The following is a 21,212-nucleotide window of genomic DNA, read 5'->3' on the forward strand; positions in this document are numbered from 1 at the left end:
GTTTCTAGAGATAAAGTCATTCCCCCCTTCTTCCTGGTACAGAGAGGGAGACACCTTTACAAATGGAGATTTCCTTTACAAATATAAATGTCTCTTAACAAAGGGTAAGTAAATTCAACTTTCCAGAGTTTCTCTCCTGTCTGCAGTTTTTAAAAGTAACTAGCCCAAAATAATCCTCATGCCAAAGAGACACATCTTGGGGTTGCCAATTCTAGTCCCCCAAAAAACCATCATTTATGGTTATAGACACAGGCTGGCCACAACCAAAGGCCTGACAACCAGTTGGTGTCTGTTAAGTATAGTAGAACCAAGCAAGGGTTTGAGTCTAGAGGAATGAGAAAAGAAGGAGCAGAACAGATTAGATCATTCAAACTACTTTCTTGCTTGTACCCTCAACTTCCTGACCCCTCATCATTTCTTTCCTTTAGCAGTGTTTATTCAGTCCTTACTTAATAAGCCAGACATATTGAGTGTGGGAACTCATTTTTCATTAAAAAATAAAAAGACATTAACCCTGTTCCCTTGGAGCTTGCTTTCTAGTAGATGAACTGATGGTCTAGCTTTTCCTTCCTTTTCCTGAAAGTTTTTGAAGCACTAGATTACATTCTGTCTGTCAGCTTCCTTGCCTCCAAGTCACATCTCAGCCTACAGCAATCTTCCATCCCCTCCACTGTTTGGTAACTCACAAAGACAGATAATGACCTCCTGGCCACCAAATCCATTCATTCAACACTCAATAAAGGTTTGAATGGTCACAATACTTTTCTGTTTTAGTATTGGTTTTTTAACCTTGCTTCAGAATTAGACACTATTGTCCATTTTCTCTCTAGAAATTCTCACCTCCCAGAGTGCCTGAAATACTTTGCTCTGTTAGTGCTTTTCTGCCCCTGATGCCAGATCCTCTTCCTTTCTCCACACTCTAGCATTTCAGCCCCTCTGTCTTCTGCCCAGGTAACTGCTCCACCACAAATTCACTGTCTCGTTTGATCATCATATTTATTTCCTCATATGATATCACTATCATGATGTTACTGACTTCAAAATCAATATCCTCCTCTCAAGCATCCCCAAAGCCCAAATCTATATATTTACCTGCCCACTAAATGTCCACCTAGATGTCCCACAGGCATAGCTAGCCCAACACTTCCTAATACCTCTCCTACCTCCTTAAACTGCTCTTGTCCCACACTCACATCTTGTTGAAATAACACCATCCTAGTTATCTGAGTTGTAAAATGAGAGTTCTTCACAGCTGTTACCCGTTCCCCACCAACCCCTACCTCAGCCAGTGAAATAATCCAAGAGAAACTCTTTACTCCTTAAATGGCATTTATACTTTTGAAGAGTATGGGTAGAATGTCATTTCATATCCTTTTGGTTAGAATTCTGTTAGCTGGAATGGCATTTCAAAACCTAGGTTTTAACAGCTGTTAATGAAACACACATTACGTAACTACGGAATTGAATATGTAAATCAAATAAAAATACATATGTTTTGTAAGCTTTCTATCTTTTTAATCACAGAAAGAATCACTGGTCAATCAGATGCTTTTCTTAAGACATGGTTTGATACTCTCCCATTTTTCCTGAGTCTGATATAAAGATCAGCATCTTTCATAGTCAGCACCCCTGGAGGAAATCTAATAAGGAAGCAGGGAGAGAGACATATTTAGTATTTTTTATTAAAATGCAATAAGAACAAGGGCTATATATGGACCAGTCTCTGAATGGATTTGCATATAGAAGATTATAGCCTATCAGCTATAATTAGAACAATATTATAAATTAGAACAGTATTACAAACTTCTCTTGCATGTCTCAAGGAACAGGATAGGAAATTCATGTGTAACTCAAAGCAAAACTTCATAAACCCCTTTTCTTTTCTTCTTGCTCCCAGTTCTTTAATCCTCTCCCTTCAACACACAACTTTTTCTCCACCCAGATAGCTAGGTTTGCCCCCTCCACATCTTCATCCTCCTACTGCCGCCCAGCTCTTAGCCTCTCTACCTAAGTCTTTTCCCTTCCTCTAGTCTTTCTGGTCTTACCCTTCTCTATCAGGTTTCCCAATTCTAGGTAATATTAAAATTAGGCTGACAAAGACAGAACTCTCCTAAGAAATTAAGAGGGAGGAGAATCTGTGTGAGCAAACACAGAATTACCTTTAGCTAGTAAAAGAAGCCTGAGAATGCTCATACATTATTAATAAATCTTGTTGCCACCACATTCACTTACATAGTATTGTGATACTGTGATTTATAATAAGAAATATATATTTGGTCTTCCTTCCTGTTTCTAGCACAGAGCTCCTAAAATCTTTGCAATTTCCTGTGATGAGGACTTAAATGTGTCTTTTGTTATGTTAATGAGATGATATTTGGGAAGCACCTAAGGAGGGGGGCTAGTTACCAAGGGACCCAACCATGTGATTAGAGTAGATGGCTAATGACTTAATCAATCATGACTATGTAATGAAGACTCTGTAAAACCCCAAAAGGACAGGTTCACAGAGCTTCATGTTGGTGAACATGTGAAGAATTGGGGAGAGTGGTGCATCTGGAAAGGGTATAGAATCTCCACGCCCCTTCCCCATACCTTGCCCTATGCATCTCTTCCATCTGGCTGTTCCTGAATTATATCCTTTCATAATATAAATAGGTGATCTAAAAAGTAAAATGTTTCTTTGAGTTCTGTGAGCCTCTCTAGCAAATTAATCAAACTCAAGGATGAAGTCATGAGAACCTCTGATTTAGAGGCCACTTGGTCAGAAGTACAGGTAACAACTTACAACTGGTGTCTGAAGTCCAAGGAGAGGGTTGTGGGAACCTCTAATCTGTAGCCGGTTGGTCAGAAGCACAGCTAACAACGTGGGCTTGTGATTGGTATCTGCAGTGGAGGGCAGTTGTGTGAGACTGAGCCCTTCACCTGGGGAATCTGATGCTATCTGGTAGAGAGTGTCAGAACTGAGTTGAATTATAGGGCACCCAGCTCATGTCCTGAGCATTGCTTGCTGGTATGGGAGTAAAACCCCCTTGTAAGGGAGGAAGACAAATCCTCTACCTTCTGGGTCCTTCTGGCTGGGCTACAAATTAAATTGACATGAGACAGAATAACAGGAGAAAATCAAACAAAGCTTTATAATATGTATACATGGGAGAGACTCAGGAAAACTGAGCAACTCACCAAAATGGCAGAGGCTGGTCCCTTAAATGCCATCTTCAGCTAAAGACAAAGGAGGGTGTTGGGGTAGTGGTTTGGGGCTTCAAAGGGGAGGAAGGCAATTCACATGGAGATGGAAAAGCAAATGTTTAGTAGATAAGAATGGGCTTAGCAAGGACCCTCACAGTCTTTGGATACCCAGAGTTATCTACAGTGATGGCCTGTTCTGGGGCCAGGGCTTTTATCTTAAATTCTTTTAGGCAGTTAGGGGGAAGATCAAAGTTTCTTCCAGAGTCTTTTGTTCTTAAAAATAATGAAGCCAAAGAGACACATTTTGAGGTGGCCAAGCCCACACCCTCCACACACTGGAATTGGGTCCAAAACTTTTAAGTATGTAGTTGAATTGTAACGCATCTCTACCAACTGCGCAATGACTTCTAAGCCTGGAGGAAGGTGAAGGAACTCAGGTTCAGAGTTCTATGTCTTCCCCGTAAAAATAAACTGCCTCTATCATATCTCTTCCACAACATGTGTACTGTTGTAGATACTCTGAGTCAGTCTCTCCAACATAGAACAGTGGCATGAGGAGCTTGGCAGAACTACTCTCTAGCAAAACAAACATAATTGGTGAAAATTACAAAAATACAACCATTTGAAGACTCTAAAATTGCCCTAAGGGTATACAGCAAATGAAGAAACATTTATTCAAAAATCTATTGAATCTTCATGAGAATGGTGTCTATGGCACTTGAGCCATGATCCACTCCCTCCTTCGTGCCCCAGCTCAGCATGAGGAAAGTTCCAATCTGGGTGAGTGTGGCCAAGAACTTAGGGCTCCCTGTCTCCCCAGACAGAGGCTGTGGTGTCCCCACAGAAGGGGCATGCTGCCAGCATTGCTTACTCCCAAACCCCAGCTCCCTGTAGCAGAGGCTGAATTCTAGGTGAGTGCAGCCGAGAGGTTAAGGGTTACCTTCCTCCCCTCAGTCCCCACTCATAGGGTGAAAGCTCTACCCCAAGCACAGCAGGCCAAGAATACTGGGACCCCATCACCCTCACCCACTCAGAGGACTGCAGTTGCCTGTCAGGAGAGGCAAACCAAGAAGATTAGGCTGCTGCCCACCCTGTGCACAACTCATAAAGCCGGGGCCTCACTCTGAGAGGAGACAACTGTCCTCACCCCAGTTTTAGAGGAGTGACTCAGAGATTTTGCCCAGAGGTAGAGGCAACAGCAAGATTAAAAGCCAGATGTCAGTATCTATGAGCCTTTCCTCGGGGGCTCTTAATTTCCTGGGAAGAATCCTTCCATTTCCTTTCTCGGGTGAATCCACCCAGTTCCAGTATTCTGAGGCCAAGGGTCGGGGGAGGGGATGAGCGTGCCATGACTCAGAATGCAGGCTTCACATGGTCTCCACACTGTGTCTCACAGAATGTCTCTAGAGACTAAACCATTCCCTTTGTGTAGGGGGTTGGGAGGAACCTTGGCAGTTTGAGTGCTCACTATACATATTTCCAACAGTGCCTGCTCTTAGGCTTTTTCCCACATCCCCACCTATATAGAACCTGGTTTCTCTAAATTGTGAGACTTCAACCTTCTTTGCGTGGGAATTCTAACTCTTGACAGTGGTGATCCTCTCTGAGGGCCCCTAGGCTACGGGTTCTTTGCTAGGTTAAGTCAGTTATCACATATTTATTCACTTTCCTGATGACCTTCTGTATCATTTTCTGGCAGATGGAATGGATCGGCCACCCAAAGGCCATTCACATCTCGCTTCTCTCCTGTGTCCTCTACCAAAGGACTGAACAGCTAAAATACTCACCTTCTCATACTCCCCTTGAAGCCAGGGCTGGCTGAGTGACCCAGTTCTTACCTATAAGATAGAAGCAAATGACACTAAACGGGGCTGCAGGAGAGCTTTCTAAGAGAATCAGACCTAGTCTTCAGGCCACTCACCCCATTGCTTCCTGGGGCTGCAGGGCTTATCCAGAGACTATGAGTGATACCCACCCTCTTAATCTCAAATTCATGTGCCTGATGCATAGTAAACCAAACACTGAGGGAGACATTGGTGCTTAGAGATGGAGATAGGTTTATTCCAATTGGCCAAGAGGAGAAATCAGGAGAGGATTCTCTCAAATCCACTTTAACAAGAAAAGGCAGGGAGTTTTATAGAGCCAAGGGGAGTGGCAGGAGGAGTGTCAGAGAAATAAAGGGGTAATCCGTGATTCTTTCACTTCCGATAAACCCCTGGACAATCTGACTTCTAGGCATCAACAGCAGCTGGGGTCTGGTAATCCTTGAAAGCTTTCTCTTTGTTCTGTAAAACAAGCTCATAAATCCTTGTGACCTTTGAGCGACCCCTCAGGTTAAACAGGCAAACAGCAAATTGACAAGATTAGCTTCTTTTCATAACAAGGTCAAGAGGTAATCTCATTGAGAATTTACAGTAACTCTCAGGTAGCCAGCTTCAAGAGGACAGACACCTCATGCTGGTATACAATAAGACTTTAGAAATCATGGTGAAAACGAAAATTTTAAAATGACTTACAAGCCACTGAAATCACAAAAGATCCCAGAAATAGACATAAGTCATGGAATAACACCAGAGCCTTCATTCACAGGAAATTCTCAGGCTTCCTAGAGAAGCACAGTGAAACATGGAACGATTTGCTTAGGGATTTTCACTGCATTGCCACTTGCCTCTGTGTCTTCATCCTCCTCTCCTTGGCTCTATTTCAGTGAATAATTTCTGTTAAAAAAAGAAACACATATGCACAAGCTCCCGTTTCATCTTTTCTTTTACTCAGAATTGTCCTTTAGAAGCAGGAAAGGTATACCACTGTGACCCCAGGAGACTGGCTCCCTGGGGGCAGTCCCTCTTCTGGCTCTTACATCTGCTTCTGAATCAGGACTCACTGTTCCAAAAATAGATCAACCCTGCCCGCCCCCATCCCCCCATCATATTAGTGAGAAACAGATATCTATTAATGATTTCTTGGGGAAAATTGTAAGGTGGGTTTACACTGAATATCATAAGGTAAAACACTTCATTAAAATAAAAATCACCTTTAAAGATCTCTATTTTAATCCCACTGGTGACCAACCATATCTTTTTTCCCCTCTACCGTCCCCTCTCCACCCTCCAGCCTCCCTGCCACCCTGGTCTTCCTATTTTATGCAGAGTAATTTATCTCCCATCTGCTTCTTATCTTCACATGCATCAGCCAACCTCTTAAAACAAAAATCCATTTTTAGGATACATCCTTCTTAGAAAGGAGTTTGTGAGAGGGCTGTAAATAAGAATTTTTTCCTGTCACACCAGGGCCATAGATTTTGTTGTTGTTGAATTTATTTTACTCATACTCCCTCTGTGTCTGGCTACATTTCTAAACTCTTCAGCCCTTGTTTTCTTCTCCACAGTTCCTGCTTCTTTTTCTTTTGTTAGTTCTATCTCCTTCACACTTTCATAACTTGCCTCTCTCCTTCTCTTTGCAGAAGGTGGTGAGGTCATGACATGGGGGCAGTAAAGGAAGAGGGGGTGATGCTGAGGGAAGGAGGGTGCTGGAGGAGGGGGATGTTGGGGTGGGAGGTAAGGGCAGTGTCTTGGGCAGGTTCCTGAGAGGTGGGATCTGAGACTGGGTTTTGGGTGCTTGTGATTCGTTGAAAGAATGCCCTCAGAAAAAGCATACAGGGCTGGGAGGGAAGCTAGAAAGGAAAGGGAAAGAGCAAGCAAGGATGTGGTCTTGGGCAAAGACTGACTTGGCCTGATCTGTGGGGAGAGAGCTCTGGAGCAGAAATCACACCCAAGTATGGTCTGCTTTGAGGCCAGGGGCCAGTCTTTTGTGTGAAGGATCAGTCAGCCCTTGGCTTTTCTGCTGTCCCCTCAGGGGTGGAATGCAGGGCTAAGTCGCAGAGCAATACTCGGCCAGGGCAATGCTCTGGAGAAAGGGGGCAGCAGTGAGCTCTAAGCAGCCAACCTTCATGGGGCAGGAGGATGGGCAGCCCCAGGAAAAGGCACCCAGGTGGACCACTGCACAGTCTATACAGAAACTGGCAACCATTAAGGAAGAGCTGCCTCTCTCAGTGATTATGTGTGAGGCACTGTGCTCAAAATGTTCTTGCATTTTCTCATTTACTCCTCACAACAGTATGGAGGGATAGATAACCTTTTCCTCCTTTTGCAGATGAAGAAACATTAAGCAATGCATGATGTTACAAATAGTAAGAGACAGAACCTGGACTAGAATCTTAGCTGACTTACTCTAACGTCCAAGCTGTGAACCATTGTTTGGTCCTTCTAATAACTCTAGAAGATGAGTATTATATTCCCAATTTACAGATAAGTTTGATTCAGGTCCATTAATGTACTTGTACTTCTGTACCTGGCACACAGTAAGCATTGATGACTGGCACAGAAACAGGTAATTAAAACAATGTGATAGAAAAGATGCTCAGCATCATTAGCCATCAGGGAAATACAAATCAAGATCATATCAGGTACCACTCACACCCACTAGCATAGCTAAAATTTTAAAAAACAGACAATAACAAGTGTTGATCAAGATGTAGAGAAATTGGAATCCTCCTACACTGCTGCAGGGATTGTAAAATGGTGCCCCCACTTTGGAAAACAGATTGACAGTTCCTCAAAATGTTAAACATAAAGTTACACACAACCCAGCGATTCTTTTTTTTTAAAGATTTATTTATTTATTTATTTATTTTTTGAGGAAGATTAGCCCTGAGGTAACATCTGCCACCAATCCTCCTCTTTTTGCTGAGGAAGACTGGCCCTGAGCTAACATCTGTGCTCATCTTCCTCTACTTTATATGTGGGACAATTACCACAGCATGGCTTGCCAAGCGGTGCCATATCCGCACCCGGGATCTGAACGGGTGGACCCTGGGCTGCCCAAGCAGAACGTGCAAACTTAATCACTGCACCACCGGCCCAGCCCCTACCCAGTGATTCTACTCCTAGTTATATACCCAAGAGAAATGAAAACACATGTCCACACAGAACTTTGTTCACAAATGTGCTTGACAGCATTATTCATAATCACCAAAAAGTAGAAACAACTCAAATTTTCATCAGCTGATGAATGCATTTTAAAAAAATGTGGTAAATAAAGAACTAAGACATGCTACAACATGGATGAACATTATGCTAAGTGAAACATTACGCTAAGTGAAAGATGACAGTCACAAAAGATATATCGTTTGATTCCAGTTATATGAGATGTCCAGAATAGGTAAAACCACCACGGAAGCAGAAAATAGATTACTGTTGCCTAGAGCTAGTGGATTCAGGGTGAGACTGCTAATGAGGCACAGAGTTTCTTTTGGGGGGGGGGGGTGATAATATATTCTAAAATTAGATAGTGGCAATAGTTATGCAACTCAGTAAATATGTTAAAGACCATTGAATTGCGTACTTTAAATGGGTGACCTTTATGGTATGTAAATTATACATCAATAAAGCTATTTTAAAAAATGAAAGCGTGATAGAAGAAAGCATGGGATTCTAGAGGAAGTATAAATGAGGGGTATGGTGGGTCTCAGTAAGGACGATTTCAGCCACAAATAACAGAAAACTCAATTTAAGCTTCATTCAGCAATAAGGGAATTTATTATCTCACATATCAAGGAGGCTGGAAGAAGAGCAGTGCCAGGGTATTTAGGTCAGCAATTCAGTAGCATCTTCAGGATTCCAATTGTTTCCATCTTTCTGTTCTTCCATTCTCAGACTATTGGCCTTTGCCCTTAGGCTTGTCCCCTCATAATCAGAGTGTGGCTGCCACAGCTCCACATGTCACTTCCTCACCAGCAACCTTCACAGACTAGAAGAGAGAATATCTCTTTTGGCTCCCTTTTTAAGAGTGAGATCCACTTTCCCAAAAGCTCCCAGAAGACTCCCTCATGTGTTATCAGAATTGCATGATTTGATTATTCCTAAAACAGTAGCTGGTAAGAGGAATAGAATTATTGCTATTGTCTTAAACCAGTCAAGATTCAACCCCTGAGTCCAGGAAGAGGCCCAGCCACCCTCGATGCTAAAAAAATCAGAGTATTGTTCAGTAGAAAGAAGGGAGGATACCTGGAAGCAATCAACCTCTGCCACAGTGTGAAATAAGGAAGAGACCCTGGTAGGCAATCCCTGAGCTAAGTTTTAAGGTGCTAGCAGAGATGCGGCAGATTGGGTGGACCCAGGAAGGAGTGGCTTGAAGAGCAGGCAGGGGAGAGAGGACATTCTAGGAAAAGGAGAAAAAATGAGCAGAAGCATAGAGACTAGGAAGAAAATGGAAACGTACGAGCTATTCGCCGAAGCATAAAATGATGAAAGATGCATTCACAAGCCAGCAAGTTAACTAGGTTTGTCTGTTTACCAACAAAAGTTTATGAAACTAGAAGAGACAGGTCAAATCTGCTTTGGATTTCTCTGTCAGAGAGATGTTCAATAGATGACCTGTGCTTCCCTAAGAAATCAGAATGAAAAGTGAAGAAAGATAGTAGCTTTAAATTAATTCTCCTGTTTTTCCAGAGCATCTCCTCCCCACCCCCACACCCTTCTCTCTCTGTTAGGCGGCAAAGGCCTACAAGCCAGGGCTAGACCTTTGGTACTCGTGTTCACTGGACTGCCCACTGCATTAAGTCGTTTGGGGTGGAGGGGAGGCTCCTGCCGTAAGATATCCTACTGTCTGTGAGCTTCTTTTCCTCTACAGCATTTTTGACATAAGGTTTCTTGGCATGGCTGTAAGTTCTTTCACTCTGATGCAGTGCCTTTGACTGGGAAAGTGGAGAAGGCTTAGAGAAGTTCAGAAGGGAGAAATGAGGCTACCTGTCCATAAAACGGAAGCCCATTCCTATGGGGACACTGCGGACTCATCGTGCTCCTGTGGAGTGTTACCTGTCCCCAAAGTCATGAACTCAGGGGTCATCTCCAACTCCCTTCCCCCTACACTTAGGTAATCTAATAACGTGAGCTGTGACTGGGATCCTGCCTCTGAACTTGGGGATGATCTCTAACCAATTGTAGCACCGTTTTGTACTGCCTAGAGGTGGCCTCAATCATCTTCTAGGCTCCGTGCTCCACAAAGCCAAAAACTATCTGTCAGACTTTGTATGAGAAGTAAAATCAATTTTCTGTCCTATACTAGTCAAAGTTAGGCAGTCACATCTGCAGAGACAGCAGGGTTGAAGAGCGTGACAACTGGCCATATTATACAGGCCCCCTGTGTTGAAGGAAATTTATTTACTAAGTGCAGACAGAGGGATGGAGCAGCACCAAGATGGAAGGGCTCTTTTCTTGTTGGGGTGATCATGAATCACTGGACAATAGTGAAGATGGCTCACCTTTGGATTCTAAGCCCAAAATGCCATTTATACCAATGGTAGTAATATGCTGAAACTAATTAATACTGTATCCCAGGTCACTCCAGGTAAGATTGCAATTGCCTCTGAAAAATAGGAAAGATAGATATAAAGAATTATTTCCAGGTTCCCCATAAGAGAAGTAAAAGCTATAACCACTGAAAATTTCTAATTTAATAAGGAAAGAAAGCAGATGAAAACATGTTTACGGCTCATATCTGCCAAAGAGAATTAACTACAATGCACTTTAAAGCTCTTCTTTCAGTGGGGGATTAGGTGCAATAAAGCCCAGCACATTTTGTCTCCACCACAAACTAAAATGATCATCTGCTTATCTATCATTTATTTCACACAGAGGGCTCACACCAATAAAGCTCTGATTTTACAGAGCTAGGAAGGAAGATAAAACCCATAAAACATGCTGTACACTTTTATGGCTTAAAGATATGTCTCTCAGAAAGGTGAACCAAATATTTACAAACAAGCCTATCTCATTATCTTTTTTGCGCAGTGATTTTTTTCACAATATGGTAATTCCTTGGGTATCGGGAGGTCAGATTCCAGCAACTCTAGGTATCTCAGCATGATCCTTGCAATCAGAATTTCCTTACTAGGAGGAAAATATTCTTGGCACTGTTGTCTGATGCCTACAGGGTGGAGGTAGCCCTGCACTGACAGTAGAAAAGAATTGTCAGCCCCATCCCCTACTCACTTGAAGCAGGAGGAAAGGACGGGACCAGAGGTCATAATCAGGGGAGGACAAACAGACAAACAGCCTCTCTTCTGGAATCAGCACTCATTTGTGGAGATTCTTTTGCTGAATCGTTGACTTTTTATACTTTGAATTCTGTCTGTTCAGTTCAATGGAAATTTGTTTAATAATACTATAATCCAGACACTGGAGAGATAATAAGTTCCCTCAAAGTGCTTATTGTCTAGGAGGCAAACAGGTAAGCAAACAGATGATTCCAATATAGTCTGATATGAGTCAAACAGAAGCAGACACAAGGTGTGGTGGAGGACGTGGAGGACGCCAACCCTGAGGGAGACAGGTGGGGCTGTGGAGATATGCAGAAGGGTTCTCAGAAGATGCTTCAACATAATTGAAATGTTGTATTATGATCGTATTAAATACGAACATTTTATATCTGTTAATGAGGTAGTTAAATACATAAACTACTTATTTTTAAGAAATAATGACCTTATTTTCTCATAAACTCATATAAAAAAGTGTTACCTACAAGAAACCACACCCTCTGACCCTATTGTCATCAAAGACAGGTCTCTGTTTCCTTCTCCTTCTATCCCTTCACAGGAGGTGGGGATGAAGGTCAAAAACTGTGATTAGAATGATGGATGAGAAGGAGTGAAAGTGCCAGGTATCAAGGAGAAAAGCAGCAGACTATATTCTCCCTTTACTGATTTCAGACTTCGCATCTGCAGCAGCTGAGGCTGGAGAAAGACAGAAGATTTAACTTTAAATCAAGATTAAACACTTAACTATGACATGGGACTGGAAAGCATCTTTGGTTATCTGAAAATGATGAGAAAAGTTATGGGAACGGCTTTAAATTTCATTCAAGGGCAAAGAAAGAGCTGGCCCCACAGAATAATAAAAAGAGAGTGGTAGACAAAAATAAAATTGCGTCATGATTTAACTCAAAGCAGCGCTTGTTCAAAATAAGAGACACAGCTGAAATCCAAGAAAGAAATGGAGGGAAGGAGGGAGAGAAGGCAGGAAATAAAGAAAGAGGAAGAAAAGGATTAGAAGGAGAGAAGAACTGAAAGCCAGGGAAAAGGAAAACTTCTGAAAAGTAGAATAAAAAGGAAAGGCAAATGGAAGGAGGAAAAAGATAAGAAAATGAGAGGATCGACCTGAGAAATCTAACATCCAACTAGTAGGATTTCAAAGTTAAAAACAAGTGAGAGCCATATGATCCAGCAACTCCTCTTCTGGGTAGATACCCCAAAAGAACTGAAAAGTGGGGACTTGAACAGATATTTGTACATCCAGGTTCATGGCAGCATCATTCACAATAGCCAAAAGGTGTAAGCAACATAAGGGCCCATCAACAGATGAATGGATAAACGAAATATAGTATATGCATACACCAGAATATTGTTAAGCCTTAAAAAGGGAGGACATTATGACATACACTGCAACGTGGAAGAACCTTGACAACATTATGCTAAGTGAAATCTGCCAGTCATAAAACAATAAATATTGTATGATTTTACTTATATGAAAATAATGATTAATTTTATATGTCAACTTGGCTAGGCTGTGGTACTCAGATGTTTGATCAAACATCTGTGTAGATGTTGCTGTGAAGGTATTTTTTACATGAGATTAACCATTTAGATCAGTAGACTCTGAGCAAAGCAGATTATCCTCCATAATGTGGGTGGGCCTCATCCAATCAGTTGAAGGCCTGAATTGTACACTTAAAAATGGTTAAGATGGTAAATTTTATGTTTTGTGTATTTTTTCACAATTTTTAAAAAATAAAAACAGATGAGAGGACTGTCACTCGTGGAGAACATGAATCCAGAGACTGGAAAAGACTACCCGAGAGCCAGAACAGAGAATGAGAAAAGACGCATAATCAAGGCATGCCATTGTGAAATTGCAGAACACCAAGGTTAAACAGATTATAAAAGCTTTAAGAAAGAAAAAACATATATAAAAGGTCACTTACAAAAGGAAACTAGAATGACTAAATTAGACTTCTCAAAAACAACAATGCAATCTGAAAGCAATGTTTTTAAAATTCTGAGGGGAAATTACCTTCAACCTCGATTTCTATACTTAGTCAAAGTACTAATCAAGTACAAGATTAAATTTATATTTGTTACACACAGTGTAGAATGTTCTTCATCAAAATAAGTAAATAAATCAGGAAACACAGAGACTTTGTATCCATGTAATAGGAATCTCGAAGGGTAACAATGAATAACTCCAGAGGATGACTAACAGGCCTAGAGACATGGACAGGAAATCTGTGGGCTCAAGGAAGGTCTCCAGAGAACCAGAGAACCTGGTAAATTATCTGAAGAGCTTGTCCAAGTGCAAAATTACATTGAAAAGTTCTCCCTCTCTCTCTGTCCCTCCCTCCCTGTCTCACTCTCTCCCTCTTTTTCTCTCTCTCTGCTTATTCATATGTATATTTGTGTATATTATTCATATGTATATAATTACATTTTTATAAATATTTTAATATATTTATATGTACATAAAAAACAATGCAAATAAAAAGCTATGAAATCACTAACTTCAAGACAAGCAAAACATAAACACAAATAGGAAAAGTGAGCAATGAAATTAGGCTGAGGAAAAGTATGGTTTCAAAGTGTTAAATCTTCGTCCTTCATAACAGGAAATGAATCGATAAGTATAGAATTAATAAATTAAGACATTGCAGGGTTATTTTAAAATATGGAGGCAGACACCAAAAGAAACAGGCAAAAGAGTTCAAAGTATTTGTCTCTGGGAAACAGGACTGGGGATTGGAAAGGAGTGAATCCAATAGGTTGATTTTCCTTAAAAGCCTTTTAGTTTTATTTGTGTTAAAACTATAGTAGAAAAAATAAGTTTTAAAAGCTGTATAGGGACTACACACCTAGAAAAATCCAGAACGCAGAAAACACCAAATGCTGCCCAGGATGTGGAGCAACAGCAACCCTCATTAATTACTGGTGGAAATGCAAAATGGTACAGCCACTTTGGAAGACAATTTGGCAGTTTCTCACAAAACTAAACATAGTCTTGGCATATAATCCACCAATTGCACTCCTTGATATTTACTCAAATGAGCTGTAAATTTATGTCCACACAAAAACCTGCACACAAATGTTTCTAGCAGTTTTATTTGTAAATGCCAAATATTGGAAGCAACCAAGGTGTCCTTCAGTAGGTGAACAGATAAATAAACTGTGGTATACCCAGATAATGGAATATTATTCAGTGCTAAAAAGAAATGAGCTATCAAGCCATGAAAAGATATGGAGAAAAATTAAATGCATATTATTAAGTGAAGGAAGCCAATCTGAAAAGGCTATGAAGGGTAGCGGAATATGCCATCCCAAAATATGCCACTTTGGCCTAAGAATTATTCTGGGCTAAAGAAAATTAAAAAGAAGCAGATACAAGAAAAGAATCTCTGCCCTTCCCTTATTTGCTTAAAGACAGGGCATAAATTTGTAAAAACGTCCCCTCCTCCCCTCTTAACCAGTGAGGACAGAAGTTAATCACCAGAGACAACTGTAGACAGCACCAGAGGAATCTACATAACAAACTTTGCTAAAACTAGCCTTTATCTTCCATTAATTTCCCCATATATTTGCCTTCCCACAATTCGCCATCCTAGAAACTCAAAGTCCTTTTCCTTTGTCTTGTCATTTTTCTAAAAATTTATTGTTCTTTTGTTAAGATCCCATATAAGCCCAAGTTCTAACCACCACTTTGAGTTTCTCATCTCTGAGTGCTCCCGTGTGAATGCACAATGCATGCGTTAATAAACTTCTGTTTGCTTTTCTCTTGCCAATTTGTCTTTTGTCAGTCTAATTTATAGTTCCTAACTGGAGAACCTAGGAGGGGAGAAGGAAAATAGTTAAGTTTTTCCTGCCCTACAACATACTGTATGATTCCAACTATATGATGTTCTGGAAAAGGCAAAACTATGGACATAGTAAAGGACCAGTGGTTGCCAGGTTAGAGGGAAGGAAAAGATGACTAGGAGGAACACAGAGGATTTTTTTTTTTTTTTTTTTGAGGAAGAGTAGCCCTGAGCTAACTACTGCCAATCCTCCTCTTTTTGCTGAGGAAGCCTGGCCCTGAGCTAACATCTGTGCCCATCTTCCTCTATTTTATATGTGGGACACCTACCACAGCATGGCTTTTGCCAAGTGGTGCCATGTCTGCACCCGGGATCCAGGCCGGCAAACCCCAGGCCGCCGAGAAGCGGAACGTGCCAACTTAACTGCTGCGCCACCGGGCCAGCCCTGAACACAGAGGATTTTGAGGGCAGTGAAACTACTCTGTATGATGTCATAATGGTAGATACATGTCATTATACATTTATCAAAACCCACAGAATGAACAACACCAAGAATGAATCCTAGTGTAAACAACAGGTTTTGTGTGATAATGATGTGTTCATGTAGGTTCACCCATTGTAACAAATGTACCACTTTGGTGGGAAATATTGATAATGGGGGAGGTTATGTATCTGTGAGGGCAGGGAATATATGGGAAACCTCTGTATTGTTTGCTCAATTTTGCTATAAACCTAAAACTGCTATAAAAATTAAAGTTTATTTTTAAAAGTACATATTTGGGGGACCGGGCCGGTGGTGCAGAGGTTAAGTGTGCGTGTTCCACTTTGGCAACCCAGGGTTCGCCAGTTCGGATCCCAGGTGCAGACATAGAACCGCTTGTCAAGCCATGCTGTGCCAGGCATCCCACATATAAAGCAGAGGAAGATGGGCATGGATGTTAGCTCAGGGCCCGTCTTCCTCAGCAAAAAGAGGAGGATTGGCATCAACTAGCTCAGGGCTAATCTTCCTCAAAGAAAAAAGATATATATATATATTGCAAAAAGCATGTCATGAAAAAGAATTATACAGGACCTACTATAAAAGTATTCTTCACATAGGAAAGCCAATGTGGAATCATGGAAAGAACACAGATGTGAAGCCTGGTTCCAGCCTTGAGTCAAGCACTTCACCACCTGGGTGGTCCTGGACTTGTCAGTTCCCTCTCCTGGGTCCCATTTTCTTCTACTGAAGCATGAAGGAGCCACACTGGACTAAACATGACTAAACATGAGCCCCACAAAATGAAATGCTGAAAAAAAGTTGATTTGTGGTCGAATAACCGTGGTAAGTACAATTTAATTATCTCTCAGAGACTCCATACTCAATTAACATTTTAAAGGGGATGTGAAATCTTACAATAAAGAAAACTTTATGTTTTTTAACCTCCTTCATAAATCTCTTGGACCAGGTTTTCTCGACACCAAGTTTTTTCTTTGAATGTATTGACAGTTCTCTAACTATTGTTCTGTGGGAACCCAGTCCCAGTCCATTTAGGCTGCTGGGACAAAGTACCATAGACTGGATGGCTTATAGACAACAGAAATGGATTTCTCACAGTTCTGGAGGCCAGAAGTTTGAGATCCGGGTGCCAGCATGGTCAGGTTCTGGTGAAAGCCCTCTTCTGGGTTGCAGACTGCTGTCTTCCTGTTACAGCCTCACATGGAAGAAAGAGGGCAAGTGAGAGCTCTCTGAGGTGCCCGCCCCCTTTTTTTTTTTTTGAGGAAGATTAGCCCTGAGCTAACTGCTGCCAATCCTCCTCTTTTTGCTGAGGAAGACTGGCTCTGAGCTAATATCCGTGCCCATCTTCCTCTACTTTTTTATATGTGGGACGCCTACTACAGCATGGCTTGCCAAGAGGTGCCATGTCCGAACCCCAGACCAGAACCCACGAACGCCGGGCTGCCGAATCGGAACATGCGTACTTAACCACTGCACCACCGGCCGGCCCCTCTGACGCCCCTTTTATGAGGACACTGATCCCATTCATGAGGGCTCTACACTCATGACCTAATTACCTCCCAAAGGACCCACCTCCTAATCACATTGTGGGTTAGGATTTCAAAATATGAACTTGCGGGGGACACAAATATTCAGTCTATAACACTACCCTAAGATAATTTCTAAGATGAATATCCTAACATTCCTTCATTATCTAAGACCCCATAGCAAATCCATACAATGGCCCTTGGAGCAGTGATAGATTTGGGAAAATACATAGACTTAAGTCATTTCTTTCTCTGATTTCTTTCTTCAGTGCTCTGTAATAACTTCATAAGAAGTCATTTAATATGGAGTTATGAATGTCATTTCAGAAATAAAATTCCCATAGAATGAATGATCATTTCAAAGCACAGCTTGGAGCTACAGAATTGTTTTCTCTAAAACTTTTTTATGTGGCCTAAGCTACATAGCAGATAAATGTCTTCTTATCTGAAAATGAATAAACACACACCCAGAGGCACCGCCAAAGTGTCATTCAGTGTTATAACAAAGAACAGAGCCAGTTCAGTCCTTCCTGAGCAAATAGCAAATCTTCCTCTTTTGATAGAAACAAATCTGAGTAAGGAAAATGCAATGTATTATTTCATAACTGTAAACTAATTCTCACAGGAATTTATGAGCACAGCTGATGAGAGCCTCTATCTGTCAATGCCACGATGCAGAAAACACTTCTACTCAGAAGCAAGGCGAGAACGTGATTAAAATGCAGTCGATAAGAGTGTGTGTCATAGATCACAGAGAGCCGAAGGAGCTCTTGCTTTAAAGCCCTGCAAACTGTGGGAGCAGATGCTGTGACTGGCTCAGGAGAGTCATCAAGGAAGCATAAATATAAAATAGCAGTTATGCAAGAATGTTTCGGGGCCTTGTGGTAGCAAAGGGAGAAGGGTTTTCAAAGCATATCTACCAAGATAAGGCACGAGAGAGAAGTCTGGATTTATAACAGTCATCAGCTATGAAAGAAGCTGGAGACCTTGACATCATTAGCAACAACTCCAAGCAGATCTTTCCGCTTGGGACGTATTTATCGGTCCACTTACAGTCATTATCCCCGTTTCTTCCAATTAGGATTACATGAAAAATCTAACCTGCCAGAATTAACATTCTGTGGAGGCTTGCCTTCCTAAAATCTTCACCATAGCCAAGAAAAAAAGAAAGCATCCCTGTCCAGGACAATTTAAAAATAAATTGCCATCTGCCACGGGCAGGAAAACCTCATTGGCCACAGAACAAAGAAACTGTTCCAAAGCTATTGTTGAGTATCTGCTGCAGCAGAGAATAAAAACAAGTGTCCCCACAGACTCTGGGGCTCATAGTTATATAGTTATTAAAACAAAATACAAATATTTCCCACTTTGTTAGAATTTGGTCAACTCATCTTTTGTCTTTTCCCGATCCACAGGCACACAATTAACTTGAAAATGATACTTTCTCTAAATTTTATCTTTCAGATGAGAAAAAATACAGGACATCCGGTCCTCAATAGAGACTAGAATAACCAACCTGGTAAGCCATCCAGTAGATAAAAACTTGTCAAGCATTAAAGAATATTGTTAGATGTTGGGACTACAAACTAAACACCAAAGAGTAGAAAAAGTAAAGGCAAGAAACCAAGATTTGTTTTATTTTTTTAACTTATTTATTTTTTTTGCTGAGGAAGATTGGCCCTGAGCAAACATCTGGGCCAATCTTCCTCTATTTTGTATGTGGGATGCCACTGCAGCATGACTTGAGGAGCAGTGTGTAGGTCTGTGCCCAGGATTTGAACCAGTGAACCCCAGGTCCCAAAGCAGAGCAGGCAAACTTAACCACTATGCCACCAGGCAGCCCCAAAACCAAGCTTTTATTGTGTGAGGAGGTAATTGCATTTTCACTTCCTATACCAAAGTGTGACATGAGCCATCAGCCTCCTCACCCCTTCTATGCCATGAGGCACCATGGAATTGACCAATGAGAAACACCAGTCAAGATCCACTGACATAAGAATTTATTCCTGCTACTGGCTGAGGTTTCACAGTAAACGGAATTCCAATAAGCTCCTTTGTCTCACATCCATTGGAATGAACACATAGTTAGTGTTAAAATTAGTCATGGTTGGCTTTCTAGGGAGATTAAGGAATATTTGGGGTTTTTTAAAGATTGGCACCTGAGCTAACATCTGTTGCCAATCTTCTTTTTCTTCTTCTTCTTCTCTTTCACTCCAAACCCCCCAGTACATAGTTGTATATTCTAGTTGTAGGTCCTTCTGGGTGTGCTATGTAGGACACCGCCTCAGCATGGCCTGACAAGTGGTGCCGTGTCCGCACCCGGGATCCTAACCCATGAAACCCTGGGCCACAGAAGCAGAGTGCACAGACTTAACCTCTCAGCTGTGGGGCCAGCCCCTGGGTTATCTTCTTAATTGAAGTTTGTTAAAGTGAATTATACTTTTCTTCAAAGGAATAGGAAATTATCCTCTGTATATTTTAAAAGTTTGTTATATTTAATAATGTTCAAATGAGTTGGTCCTTTTTGAAGACAATCAGGACATGGCATTCAAAAATATGCCACTGTGGCGTAAAAATTATTTTGAGCTGAAGGCATTTGAATTCCCGAAATCCCACATCTCCCAAAAGAACTCAGTTGTCATAATTGAGGCAACTTTAATTTTTCTCAGAGACTAGGACTCAAGAAGTAGGCACCACAACCAGACATTGTCACAAGACTATCGTATCTCCTATTCTCCTAAGAGCCCATTTATCTTAACAAAAAGTCATTTGTCTTCCATAAGTGCCCTTTCTCCTGCTCTCCTTCTACGAAGTCATTTGTTTTCCCAATGTCTTTCTCTTCTCCTTCACCTATGAAGATGATGTATAAACCCCAAATTGTAACCACCCCTTTGAGTGACTCATCACTGAGTACTCCCATGTGTATGTGAGTTGCATTTGTAAATAAACTCCATTTTTAATCCTGCTAATGTGTCTTTTGTCAGTTCAATTTGCAGGCCTCCAGCTACTGAACGTGAAAGGGTAGAGGAAAAGTTTTTTTCCTCTCCTACATTTCCTCCTCTGTCAGATAGAGGTCCAATTTTTTTGGGATACATACAGAGATTGCTACTCAACAACATGAACATGCTCAGATTCAAAAACTTAGACCTCCCCTTGCATGCCCTCAAATCCCTCCTTTTGTTGTCTTATTATTGGCAGCACATGGCCTTGGATAGGTATTTGGAGCCTCAGATGAGGAAAAATTTTAAATTTATGGCAGCTGCCTCTGGGTCTGAAGTTGAGACACAACTGATCTAGGGGTAGATTGTCTTGTTAAATGAGCCACCACTTGAATGGTAACTCTTTTAGTGACGCAAGGAAAAGGCAGGCACGAACTGTGTCCTGCGGGAAATATAACAGAATCCTTTGCGGCTTGATACAGGTTCCCACAAAAGACCCCTTTGTATGCAGCTCTCAGAAGGAGAGGTTGGCCGTTTTGCTTATGGATCCCAGGACCCCTGGGAGAGAAGAGACTTGAAGCCGCGCATGACCCAGATAGGCCAGGGGGCTTACACAGTAGTCCACTGGCAGGAAAAGATGTCAAGAGCCCCAAAGCAGAATCACTACAGGAAAACAGTCAGGGCTGGTTGTTCAGGTTCAACTCAAAAGCAAAGTGTGAGAAGTGACCCTGGTACAGAGTTGGGCTGAGTCTGGAGCCCCTCTGGATCCACTGTGGCACAATGTCAGGCTGTGGGGAAAACAGCTGAGCACATATGTTGTCAGGGCCCAGGGCAGGCCACCCCAAAATATCCCAAAATAGCATGCTGATTATTTTGAATTAAAGTTACTTGAGACACAAAGAGGGCATTCTGCCCCTCCTATCTCTGTTCCCCTGAAAGCAGGAAGTAAATCTCCTGCGTGGAAGGTGCTCTGCCTGCGTCCTCATCTCCAGAGCTGGGATTCAGGGCTGAGACCCTGCATAAACAAACCTTGCTAACTTACTACCTCAAATCTTAACTCTGCTTAAATTCCTCACCAATTGGGTACCTCAAATCTAAGTTTCTTTGTCCTGTCACTCCTCACAAATTCATTGTTTCTTTGTGAAAAGACCTATATACTGCCTGCTT

At 41.6% G+C, this 21,212-nt stretch overlaps 2 long non-coding RNA genes across 3 annotated transcripts; one reads left to right on the top strand and one right to left on the bottom strand.

Annotated features, from left to right (window-relative positions):
* Window positions 1–1,493: 1,493 nt before the first annotated feature.
* LOC139075799 (uncharacterized) lies at window positions 1,494–15,528 on the bottom strand. 2 transcript variants are annotated; one of them, XR_011526604.1, is made up of 5 exons: window positions 15,411–15,528; window positions 5,855–5,903; window positions 4,974–5,024; window positions 2,786–2,883; window positions 1,494–1,640 (listed from the first exon to the last, which is right to left on the bottom strand). It is a non-coding gene; the product is annotated as an uncharacterized lncRNA (long non-coding RNA). The 2 variants fall into 2 exon arrangements; XR_011526605.1 differs by lacking the exons at window positions 1,494–1,640; window positions 2,786–2,883; window positions 4,974–5,024; window positions 5,855–5,903 and adding exons at window positions 8,765–8,994; window positions 10,508–10,611.
* Window positions 15,529–15,613: 85 nt separating this feature from the next.
* Window positions 15,614–18,735, top strand: LOC139075798 (uncharacterized). The gene is made up of 3 exons (XR_011526603.1): window positions 15,614–15,684; window positions 16,180–16,405; window positions 18,571–18,735. It is a non-coding gene; the product is annotated as an uncharacterized lncRNA (long non-coding RNA).
* The last annotated feature ends 2,477 nt before the right edge of the window (window positions 18,736–21,212 follow it).

The sequence above is a fragment of the Equus przewalskii genome, chromosome 14 (genome assembly GCF_037783145.1).
Source record: "Equus przewalskii isolate Varuska chromosome 14, EquPr2, whole genome shotgun sequence".
Classification (NCBI taxonomy): domain Eukaryota; kingdom Metazoa; phylum Chordata; class Mammalia; order Perissodactyla; family Equidae; genus Equus; species Equus przewalskii.